General features: G+C 44.7%; 1 long non-coding RNA gene across 1 annotated transcript; it reads left to right on the top strand.

Moving 5' to 3' along the window:
• The first annotated feature begins 9,334 nt into the window (after window positions 1–9,334).
• On the top strand, window positions 9,335–12,112 carry LOC139230020 (uncharacterized). The gene is made up of 3 exons (XR_011587881.1): window positions 9,335–9,347; window positions 9,437–9,461; window positions 12,054–12,112. It is a non-coding gene; the product is annotated as an uncharacterized lncRNA (long non-coding RNA).
• Window positions 12,113–13,048: the final 936 nt, after the last annotated feature.

Genomic DNA, 13,048 nt, shown 5'->3' with positions numbered 1-13,048 from the left:
CCTTCAATCCCATCAATTTCCCTAACACAATTTCCCGCCTAATAAGGATTTCCTTCAGTTCCTCCTTCTCACTAGACCCTCGGTCCCCTAGTATTTCCGGAACGTTATTTGTGTCTTCCTTCGTGAAGACAGAACCAAAGTATTTGTTTAACTGGTCTGCCATTTCTTTGTTCCTCGTTATAAATTCACCTGAATCTGACTGCAAGGGACCTACGTTTTTCTTCACTAATCTTTTTCTCTTCATATATCTATAGAAGCTTTTGTAGTCAGTTTTTATGTTCCCGGCAAGCTTCCTCTCATACTCTATTTTCACCCTCCTAATTAAACCCTTTGTCCTCCTCTGCTGAATTCTAAATTTCTCCCAGTCCTCAGGTTCGCTGCTTTTTCTGGCCAATTTATATGCCTCTTCCTTGGATTTAACACAATCCTTAATTTCCCTTGTTAGCCACGGTTGAGCCACCTTCCCCGTTTTATTTTTACTCCAAACAGGGATGTACAATTGTTGAAGTTCATCCATGTGATCTTTAAATGTTTGCCATTGCCTATCCACCGTCAACCCTTTAAGTATCATTTGCCAGTCTATTCTAGCCAATTCACGTCTCATACCATCGAAGATACCTTTCCTTAAGTTCAGGACCCTAGTCTCTGAATTAACTGTGTCACTCTCCTCTTAATAAAGAATTCTACCATATTATGGTCACTCTCCCCCAAGGGGCTTCGCACAACAAGATTGCTAATTAGTCCTTTCTCATTACACATCACCCAGTCGAGGATGGCCAGCCCTCTAGTTGGTTCCTCGACATATTGGTCTAGAAACGGATACACTCTGGGAAATCCTCCTCCACCGTATTGCTACCAGTTTGGTGAGCCCAATCTATATGTAGATTAAAGACACCCATGATGACTGCTGTACCTTTATTGCAGGCATCCCTAATTTCTTGTTTGATGCTGTCCCCAACCTCACTACTACTGAGACCTTGGTGGTCTGTACACAACTCCCACTAGCGTTTTCTGCCCTTTGCTATTCCGCAGTTCCACCCATACCGATTCCACATCATCCAAGCTAATGTCCTTCCTTACTATTGCGTTAATTTCCACTTTAACCAGCAATGCTACCCCACCTCCTTTTCCTTTCTGTCTATCCTTCCTAAATGTTGAATACCCCTGGATGTTGAGTTCCCAGCCTTGGTCACCCTGGAGCCATGTCTCCGTGATGCCAATTATATCATATTCATTAATTGCTGCCTGTGCAGTTAATTCGTCCACTTTATTACGAATACTCCCCACATTGAGGCACAGTGCCTTTAGGCTTGTCTTTTTAACACACTTTACCCCTTTAGAATTTTGGTGTAATGTGGCCCTTTTTGATTTTTGCCTTGGGTTTCTCTGCCCTGCACTTTTACTTTTCTTCTTTCTATCTTTTGCTTCTGTCCCCATTCTACTTCCTTCTGTCTCCCTGCATAGGTTCCTATCCCCCTGCCATATTAGTTTAACCCCTCCCCAACAGCATTAGCAAACACTCCCCCTAGGACATTGGTTCCGGTCCTGCCAAGGTGCAGACCGTCCGGTTTGTACTGGTCCCACCTCCCACGGAACCAGTTCCAATGTCCCAGGAATTTGAATCCCTCCCTTCTGCACCACTCCTCAAGCCATGTATTCAGCTGAGCTATCCTGCGATTCCTACTCTGACTAGCACGTGGCACTGGTACCAATCCTGAGATTACTACCTTTGAGGTCCTACTTTTTAACTTAACTCCCAACTCCCTAAATTCACCTTGTTGGACCTCACCTGCTCTAATTTCTACTTATGCGGCTCAGTGTCAAATGTTTTATCTCATAATACTCCTGTGAAGCACTTTGGGACATTTCACTACGTTAAAGTCGCTATATAAATACAAGTTGTTCATTTAATTTATAGCAGGAGTTTCAGTGGTACTATATTCTATCGTGTAACAAAGTAATGCAGTGCAGCATATGGTGAAAAAAAATGTGACAAACATCCTGCCCTAGAACATATACATTCGCCAAAGTTAGCGGGAGAGGTCACACCGATGGGTGCCTTAGCAGCTCGCTGGGTGTTTGCAAAATATTGTCTCTTTTTTTCCCTTCACAGCAGAAAAGGAGGATTTAACAATCACGCAGCAACCCCCAGCAATCAATATTACTGAGGGAGATCCTGTCACAATGACATGTTCGTGGAACATCGACCAGAGTGAGAGTGTGAGGGTGGTATGGTTAAAGGACAACGTCAGCATTTTTACAAAAACCGGCAAAGGAGCATACAGACCTGACAGAAGAGAGTACATTATCAGTGGAAACTACTCAAACCTGATCATTCCCAGTACCGCTCCAAATGACTCGGGATTGTATCACTGTCAGGTGTTTGTGGAGATACCACCACCAGTGCGTCGAGCGAGAGGAGAGGGGACATTTTTAATTGTCTTTGGTAAGGCAATTTATTGTTGGACAAAAAGCAGATTATGACCCAGTAAAGCCAAGGCAACATACTGTGCTACAGATACACTATAAACATAAGCAATTCTAATCAAAAAATACTCCCCACCAGCCCCCCCTCTGTGTTTTTAACTTCTTATTTTACTGATCTACATTGGTTCCCGGTTAAACAATGCCTCGATTTTAAAATTCTCATTGTTATTTTCAAATCCCTCCATGGCCTCGCCCCTCCCTATCACTGTAACCTCCTCCAGCCCCACAACCTCCCGAGATATCTGCACTCCTTTAATTCTGGCATCTTGAGCATCCCTGATTATAATCGCTCAACCATTGGTGGCCGTGCCTTCAGCTGCCGAGGCCCAAGCTCTGGAATTCCCTCCCTAAACCCCTCTACCTCACTTTTCTCCTTTAAGACACTCCTTAAAACCTACCTCTTTGACCAATCTGCCCTAATTTCTCTTTATGTGGCTGGGTATCAAATTTTGTTTTATAACACTCCTATGAAGCATCTTGGGATGTTTTACTACATTAAAGGTGCTATATAAATACAAGGTGTTGTTATTTGTTTTGTGAATGAGCTGGCCCATGTTGGACTACACTTCCCCCTCCTGTAACCCCCCCCGCAGCTGCTCATATGTGTAAGCCCAGCCACTGAAGCTCTGAACTTCTGATCTCCTGCTGCAACGTTTGGTTGGGATCGGATCAGCGGAATCTCCAGAGAAACGGCCATTCCTGTCATTTCTCTTGGGTTAAAGTTATGGCAGGAAATCAGGACAACCCTGCACAAATTCAGCCCTCAATAGCTTATTTCACCATGTGGGCACCACAGACAAACCATATTCTGTCTTCACCCAACATCCAAATCTTTGTACTTCCATCCGAGCTACTGAATTGGGATCAGGAGCAGCAACCAGGGACTGCTGGGAATGATTAACTGAACAGGGACTGCGAATTGAACCTTGCTCCTCCTTTGCCTCGATGCCACTGCACGTGGTGCCCTCTCCTAGCAAGCCATCAGTGGAACAATCAGATAAATGCTTTTCATACAATGTACATCCTAAAATACTCCTTGATTGCTGAATTGGCCAACAAGCTCTCCTTAGCAGAGAGGTCAATAACCAGGGGGCATAGATTTAAAGTAATTGGTAGAAGGTTTAGAGTGGAGTTGAGGAGAACTTTTTTCACCCAGAGGGTGGTGGGGATCTGGAATTCACTGCCTGAAAGGGAGGTAGAGGCAGAAACCCGCATCACATTTAAAAAGTACTTGGATGTGCACTTGAAGTGCTGCAACCTACAAGGCTACGGACCATAAGCTGGAAAATGGGATTAGGCTGGATAGCTCTTTGTCATCCGGCACGAACACAATGGCTGAATCCTTCAGTGCCATAAATTTCTATGATTCTATAAGATACTTCATAATAGGGAAGGAAGGGGAGAGAAATTACTACTTTAAGTTTATTTTAGGTGTGCATGGTTACAAATGTTACAAACAAAATGTCATAATTAACCATGTAGTCAAATAAATATTTCTACTTGTGAGGTAGTGTAATACCTTTAGTTAAAAAAAATCTTGCAAAACTCCAGTTTTCTCATCTTCTAAGCCATTTCAGTTTGTCCAGTTTTACACATTTGTCACACAGCAATACCAGAACTTCATCTGGAATTGTACAAGCCTCTTACTATTGTTAAAATCTGGTCACTGCTCCAAATATAGCAATGCCAAAACGCCTAAAGTGGACGCTAGCATGACTGCCACTGTACGGAAGCTGTAGGGTAATGAAATCATAAGTCTTTATAGATTTTCAGTGTTCTCGCTCAGGCCAACATCCCCAGCATCGAAGCACTGACCACACTCGACCAGCTCCGTTGGGCGGGCCACATCGGCCGCATGCCCAACACGAGACTCCCTAAGCAAACGCTCTACTCGGAACTCCAACACGGCAAGCGAGCCGAGGTGGGCAGAGGAAACATTTCAAGGACATCCTCAAAGCCTCCTTGATAAAGTGCAACCACCGTCACCTAGGACTCCCTGGCCCAAGACCGCCCAAAGTGGAGGAGGAGCATCCGGGAGGGTGCTGAGCACCTCGAGTCTCGTCGCTGAGAGCATGCAGAAACCAAGCGCAGGCAGCAGAAGGAGCGAGCGGCAAAACAGACTCTCCACCCAGTCTTTCCTTAAACCACTGTCTGCCCCACTGGTGACAGTGACTCTAATTCCCACTTTGGGCTATACGGTCACCTGAGAACTCACTTTTAGAGTGGAAGCAAGTCTTCCTCGATTCCGAGGGACTGCCTATGATGATGATGGGTACGTCACATTAACTCTGTCAGTGCCACTTCATCAACCCTCAGACTCCATAGATCTTCACACTGCATCATTCAAAATCACTCGACAGTAGCTTTACCCTTCTCGCTGGGTTTCATGTCCTCGCATTTCATTGATCCCACTCTCATTCACAATTATCCACCATTCCGCATCATCTGGTTCCCAGCTGTTAGTCTGACTCTCAGCTCTGAAACCCCACCTGGAATGCAAGGAGCTGTTAGCATAGTTCTCACAGCTATCTCCATGCTTAAGTGTGCTGGACAAGCTTTGGTGTACTGGTCAATACTCAAGCTGGCACGGGGTAATCAGAAATTACTCAGTTATACAGTTTGAAGCTTGAGTACTCAAGGGTGTTGGACAGTCCTCTCCCATGTAGCTTAACCATGGTCATTCGCAATGCTGCCCCTTTCACCACGATGGAGATTGAATGAGTAAGTTGAGAAGACAGGGCAAGTTGTGTGTGGTTTGTGGAAGAAACAGGCTTAATGGCCCCAATGGTCTTATCTTGTTCCATATTTTCTTATGTCATGAACACGACCTTCTATTCTAACAATTAGCATTGCATTGAAATTTTAACAAATAGATACTCAACTTTAAAATTCCCATCACAGTGGCCCCAGTAACTCAGTTGGTTAAAGAAGTGGGTAACTGAGCGATACAAACACTGTGTTCGCTGATTTCACATTGAGTTCCTGCTCAAGATTGCTATCTAGTGACCTCTGCTGGACAGTGTGTATGTTTGCACCTTGGGTGAGAACATAATGGGGGCTAAAATTGCAGCCTCGCCGGATCTGTATGGAATGCGTTCGGACCTGGCGAGGCCTCGCAATACGCATGCGCCGAAAAACGGCTTTTCCGATCTGTCAAGTTTTGGTTTGACAGATCCTCTACATCCCCGCAGCCAGGACATTCGCGCAGGTGAGATTGGGCTATTTGCCCAACTCTTGCCCAGTGAATGTCCTTAAAACTCTTGCGCCTGGTAAAAGCAGGTGCATAGCCTACTTTTACCAGCATAAGTGTTTTAAAACATATAAAAATAATATTTAAACACTCATTTTTATGTTGGAAACCTGTCCGCTAAGGTAACTTTATTTTAAACCCTATTAAAACAGTTTTTAAAAAATCCAAAAGATATATATTTTCTCTAAAACATTTAATGAACTTTCATCTCAATTAATTTTAATTATGTGAGGTGTGTTTTTTATTTTTTATGTTGTGTTTCGTGTGTTTGTTTTTTTTACTCATTGATAGCGCTAAGAACTCGTAGATATGGAGTTCTCATTGCTATCAATGAGAATACTGTACCTGATTGGTAGTGCAGTCACATGCGACATAAATGGTGAGACCGAGTACTGTGTGTAATGAGCAAGTGTGACCTTAGCTCCTTTATTACAGTTCCAGAGTGCAGGTACCTCGTGGGTGGCCTGGCTTATATGCTGCGATCCCTTGGGACACCAACAGGAAGGTCCTCTGGTGGACAGTTGTGATGCAGGTTACAAGGGGTTAAATACATAACAGAATGGTTACAGCATGTAAGAAGGCCATTTGGCCCGTCAAGCCCGTGCCAGCTCTCTGCAAGAGCACTTCAGCTAGTTCCGCTCCCCTGTGACCTTTTTTCTTCAGATATTTATCCAATTCCCTTTTGAAAGCCGCGATTCAGTCTGCCTCCACCATCCTTTCAGATAGTGCATTCTAGGTCTTAACCACTCGCTGCATAAAAAAAGCTTTTCCTTGCGTCACCTTTGGTTCTTTTGCCAATCACCTTAAATGTGTGTCCTCTGGTTCTCGACCCTTCTGCCAATGGAAACAGTTTCTCTCTATCTACTCTGCCCAGACCTCTCATGATTTTGAACACCTCTCCTCTCAATTTCCTCTCAATCTTCTCTGCTCTAAGGAGAACAACCCCAGCTTCTCCAGTCTATCCACGTAACTGAAGTCCCTCATCCCTGGAATCATTCTCATAAATCTTTTCTGCACCCTCTCTAAGGCCTTCACATCTTTCCTACCACGCTTTTATACTCTATACCTCTATTTAAGAAGCCCAGGACCCCGTAAGCATTTTTAACTGCTCAACCTGCCCTGCCACCTTCAACGATTTGTGCACACATACCCCTAGGTTTCTCTGTTCATGCACACACTTTAGGATTGTACTCTTTAGTTTATGTTTATTTTTCTCCAAATTGCCTCAATTTGTACTTCTCTGCATTAAATTTCATTCCTCATGTGTCTGCCCATTCCACCAGCCTGTCGATGTTCTCTAGAAGTCTATCACTATCCTCCTCACTGTTCACTTTACTTCCCAGTTTTGTGTCATCTGCAAGTTTTGAAATTGTGCCCTGTACACCCACATCCAAGTCATTAATATACATCAAGAAAAACAGTAGTCCTAGCACTGACCCCTGGGGAACACCACTGTGTACCTTCCTCCAGTCTGAAAAACAACATTTCACCACTATCTTCTGTTTCCTGTCACTTAGCCAATTTCGTATCCATGCTGCCACTGTCCCTTTTATTCCATGGGCTTCAACTTTGCTGGCAAACCCATTATGTGACCTATTAAAAGTCCATGTACATCACATCAATTGCATTGCCCGCATCAATCCTCTCTGTTACTTCATCAAAAAACTCGATCAAGTTGGTTAAACACAATTTGCCTTTAAAATATCCGTGCTGGCTCTCGTTAATTAATCCACACTTGTCCAAGTGACTGTTGATTTTGTTCCTGATTATTGTTTCTAAAAACTCCCCCACTACCGAGGTTAAACTGACTGGCCTGTGGTTGCTGAGTTTATCTTTATACCCTTTTTTGAACAAGGATGTAACATTTGCAATTCTCAAGTCCTCTGGCACCACGCCCATTTCTAAGGGGATTGGAAGATTATGGCCAGTACCTCTGCGATTTCCTCCTTCAGTTCCCTCAGCGTCTTAAGATGCACCCCATCTGGTCCTGGTGACTTATCTACTTTAAGAACAGCCAACCTTTCTGGTACCTTCTCTTTATCAATTTTTATCCCATCCAGTATCTCCTCTACCTCCTCTTTCACTTTGTCGATGGCAGCATCTTCTTCCTTGATAAAGACAGATGCAAAGTACTCATTTAGCACCTCGGCCTTACCCTCTGCCTCCATGTGTAGATCTCTTTTTTGGTCCCGAATCGGCCTCACCCCTCCTCTTACTACCCATTTACTATTAAGCACCTTGGGGCATTTTACTGCGTTAAAGGCGCTATATAAATAAAAGTTATTGTTATTATTTATATGCCTATAGAAACCTTTTGGATTACCTTTTATGTTAGCTGCCATTCTATTCTCATACTCTCTGTTTGCCTCTCTTATTTTCTTTTTCACTTCTCTGAACTTTCTATATTTAGCCTGATTCTCAGATGTTTTCTCAACCTGATATCTGTCATACGGGGGAGCCAATTTAAAACCGAGTTGAGAAGGAATTTCTTCTCCCAGAGGGTTGTGAATCTGTGGAATTCTCTGCCCAAGGAAACAGTTGAGGCGAGCTCATTCAATGTATTCAAATCACAGATAGATAGATTTTTAACCAATAAAGGAATTAAGGATTACGGGGGGCGGGCGGGTAAGTGGAGCTGAGTCCACGGCCAGATCAGCCATGATCTTTTTGAATGGCGGAGCAGGCTCGAGGGGCTAGATGGCCTACTCCTGTTCCTAATTCTTATGTTCTTATGTTCTTATGTTATGTTTTTACACGCTCTTTTTCTGCCTCATCTTACTCTCTATCTCTTTCGCCATCCAGGGAGCTCTGACTTTGGTTGCCCTACCTTTCCACCTAATGGAAATGTACCTCGACCGTACCTGAACTATTACCTCTTTAAAGGCAGCCCATTGTTCCATTACAGATTTGCCTGCCAATCTTTGTTTCCAATCTACCTGGGCCAGATCCATTCTCAACCCCCTGAAATTGGCCTTCCTCCAATTAAATGTTTTTACTCTCGATTACTCCCTGTCCTTTTCCACAGCTAATCTAAACCTTATGATACTATGATCACTGTTCCCTAAATGTTCACCTACTGATGCTTGCTCCACTCGACCTACCTCAATCCCAGAACCAGATCCAGCAATGCCTCCCTTTCTCGTTGGGCCAGAACAACCAGTTCTGACGTAAGGGCATCAACCTGAAACGCTAACTCTGTTTCTCTCTCCACAGATGCTGCCTGGCCTACTGAGTATTTCCAGCATTTTCTGTTTTTATTTCAGATTTCCAGCATCTGCAGTGTTTTGCTTTTGTAGTAATGTGAGGGCATCTTCACCACACGAACTGCAGTGGTTCAAGAAGAAGGCCCACCTCCACCTACTCAAGGACAACTAGGGATGGGCAATAAATGACAACCTTGATAGTGAGGTCCTATCCCAAGAATGAATAAAAACAAATATTTGAGTGATAAAAGTCTCCTTAATGACATGTGTCTTTTTTTTTAATCTAGAGGCCCAAACTGAGACAAATATGATTACATGGGTTCTGGCAGCAATCAGTCCCGCAATGCTGATTGTGATTGTAGCTGTGTGCTGCTGCTTAAGGAAAGCAAAGAACAGAAGGCGGAATGGTGAGGATCGCACAATTCTCCTGCTTTTTTTCAGAAGTAGACTTATATTTAAAAATATATTTATATTTCTTTATTGTTGTTTCTTTTAGGAATTATATCTAATTTAAGGAGGAGGTAAGTATGAATGAATTGCATTGGAATCTATTTCTGATAACTTTATTATGTTAGAAAAAATAAGTATAAGTATTGAATGGAGCTAAGAGCTAGTTCAAAGTTCACTCACCAGGACCTGCCTCACTTCAGACACTTTGAGTTTGGTTGTGCCTACCCCTTTAAAACAATATCCAGAGGACCAGAATGTTCACTGCTGTCACTATTTTACCTGTCCTCACATTCTTCACCTTCAACTGATGGTCCAATGATTGTCACTTATGAATGGAGTCTCAGCAACCAAGTTGCCGTAAAGTCCATCACCTTGGTTGCATTGGTGGCAAAACTGCATTTGTAATTTAAAATGGTGGCCTCATGGCAATGCATAAATCCCCAGGTTTACAGGTCATGAAGACTTTCATATGACTTAAGCATTGAATTTTCTGATAACTGCCTGTGACAAATACAGGAATTTTGGCCGATTGGGTTTTGTAATGTATGCACCTGCTCACAGGTTTGTAGAACTGTTGCATTGTGAGTGGCTTAGCCAGTCACATGATGTTCACAAGACTCAATAAAATCCCAGTCAGTTGAGTCTAGATTATCCACAATGAGGTATGCAGTTGTGAGCCTAGTGAATTGACTGGTAAGAACATAAGAATTAGGAGCAGGAGTAGGCCATTCGGTCCCTCGAGCCTGCTCCACCATTCAGTGGGATCATGGCTAATCTTCTACCTCAACTCCACTTTCCTGCACTATCCCCATAATCCCTTGATTCCCTTAATGTCCAAAAATCAATCGATCTCTGTCTTGAATATACTCAAAGACTGAGCCTCCACAGCCTCTGGGGTACTGAATTCCAAAGATTCACCACCCTCTGGTTTCTCCTCGTCTCAGTCTTAAATAGCCGACCCCTTATTCAGAGACTGTGACCGATAATGTGTAGTGTGATTGTTAAACCATTGTTAATAAACCAACTAGTTCATAATAGCAAAGTTTGCTATGAATTCTGAAGCAAAGAACCCATGAAGCAAATACATTACAAGTTTCTATCTAGGCTTAAAAGCTATAGTAACCAAGATTTAGGATGGATTCCACTCGCTTTCTACAATCTAAAATGACTATAAGCTCTTGCTCTGTAGGATATATAATGGTGTCTGTCACACTTGTTTTGCTGCTGATCTTGAAGTGTTGAGTGAGCTAGGATACCAGACAATGCTCATTAGCATTCCATGTATTCTTCTTCACAATATTGAAATTTAGAGGCAGGCGGCCGAAATTTCCACTCCTGATAAGGCCTCTGGCCATCTAAAAATGGCGGCCACGGGGCGGCATGGAATGACCGCCGACTCTCCATGGAGGGGCCGCCATTTTGCAAATTGCCTTTCATCGGGGGCGGAGCAGTGTAGGAACTGCTCTGCCCGTTTTCCCGCCGCGGCGTGCACACTTACCCCTTACCGACCGGCGGTGACCCCTTCCCGAAGTTGCCCCGCGGGAAGTATCCCTTTCGCAGAAGTGTCCTCGACAGCTTTTTGTGTCGGTGCACTTCTCGTTGGTCTTTGTTGGTTGGCGGCATGGCCGCCCTCAAAGGTAACGCTGCCAGCAACCCCACTTTATTTGTTATTGTCGGCCGACTGCCAGGTCGACCCGACAGCTATACCCCCGGGTTCGGCCGAGCCATCAAAAAGCAACCTGGCATCCCCCTCTTGGCTGCCAGGTCGCTGGCCCAGCCAAAACCCTCCCTGATGGCTCAGTGGGCCTAACTTAAAAATATGCAGAGCTCGCAGCGGCCCTCCCCTTTAACGCGGCGCTGATGAGTGATCCGGGCGGCCACCATCAGCCGCAACTACATCCACCCCGACCAAAAAAAACCGTCCAAGTGCCGAATATCGATGGCACCTCCACTGCAACGCATGCGGCAGAGGAAAACTTTTTTTTAAAAACTGAAGGTGCGGCCCGTTTCAGGCGGAGGTGAATTTTTACCCCAGAGGGTTGAACTGCTGGGGGGCTTCCGGCGGGAAACCGCTAGTTTCATTCTATTTCCTGCCCACCCGGGGCAGTATAAGGCCATGGCGATTTTAGCGAGAATAGGGCAGGGTGGGCGGGAAGCGACAAGCATTTTTTTTCCTCGTGCTAAAGATCTTAGCAGAGGTAAGATCAGCAAAGAACCAGTTGGTTCTTAGTGCAAGGAGGACAAAGGGATCTTACAAAGGGCACTTTAATTTCAAGCATTATCATTGTTTTTTCTGTCAGTCGGTGTTGGCAAAGGTACATGCTAACTAACTGTGCACTTTGGGTCCAGTTATCCCTGGACAGGAGTGCCGAATAATTATTGGATAACAAAATTCAGGATGAAGAGTGCTTTGGATTTTGCTGTTTGTTTCTGTAATGTGGTGTCATTGGAACTCCAAATAAAACAGTAGTGCAGTTGGCCTGCCAACTGTGTGGATTTAAATCACAAGTGGAAATTTGAAGGAAAAATAGTTTATTCCCTCCTGTGTTGAAACATACCACTTTAGTGCGCTGAATAAGAATAGCATCAGTTACAGGAACACTTTGCCCATTTGTGAGCTAGAATAATACCTCAGTTGTTTTCTTACTTTTCCGTAACTTTAGATCGCACGCAAATTCTGCAGAGCTAACTGAAAGTCAAGGGAAAGTGTCACAAACAAAAGGTAAATAAGACAAAAACACTATTGGGAGCTGATGATGACTTTGTGCGACAGTTTAAAACGGGGCACAGCAAATTGGCTGCCTGTTGGACATCTGTCCCAAATTTAAAGTGGGGAAAATGTAAAGCGGGCTGCTGATTCGCCATCCCCCATTTTACATTGTCGCACAAACACAAAATCGACCCCTTTGCATCTAGTGAGCTTTTGCACTCTTCCATAATTTAGTTATTTATCATGCACAGGACAGCATACATAGATCACTGGACACTTTGGGGTGGGGGTGAATTTGGGGTGTTTGCACCTCCTGTTAGCGCCCCCAGGGGGCTAACGGGACACAAATGACTTTTCACCCGGGTGCAGCACCACTATCGCTTCCTGCAAAAATTCGGGAGTGCCCCTGAAGCTGGTGCGGGCGTTACCCGTGACAGCTTCATGGGGCGTGTACCATAGAAACATAGAAAATAGGTGCAGGAGTAGACCATTTGGCCCTTCGAGCCTGCACCACCATTCAATAAGATCATGGCTGATCATTCCCTCAGTACCCCTTTCCTGCTTTCTCTCCATACCCCTTGATCCCTTTAGCCGTAAGGGCCATATCTAACTCCCTCTTGAGTATATCCAATGAAGGTGGGGTCCGTGCTGCGATCTTGCAGCCCGGCACTTCGCTTGGTGGTTCCGCCTACAGAGGCGGCAGCTTGGCCCTCCCCTTTAATGAAGGGGAGGGCCCTGTCTACGTACCAGCACTACACGTCCCACCACGTAGCGCTGCGAACTTCGCGAGGCTTTGCGCCCCGCTCCCGCCCCCTGAGAGGAAGTGCAGCGCAATATTTTGCACTCCACTTCCTCTCGAGAGCGGTAACCCGAATATAGATCGCGGGGCGGGACTTCCGCGCCTGACGCAGGAACTCCCACCTCGCGGCTGGTACCGCCCCGAATGTG

The sequence above is a fragment of the Pristiophorus japonicus genome, chromosome 2 (assembly GCF_044704955.1).
Source record: "Pristiophorus japonicus isolate sPriJap1 chromosome 2, sPriJap1.hap1, whole genome shotgun sequence".
Taxonomy (NCBI): Eukaryota; Metazoa; Chordata; class Chondrichthyes; family Pristiophoridae; genus Pristiophorus; species Pristiophorus japonicus.
The sequence above is the reverse complement of the archived record's forward strand: the minus strand, read 5'-3'. Positions and strand labels throughout refer to the sequence as shown.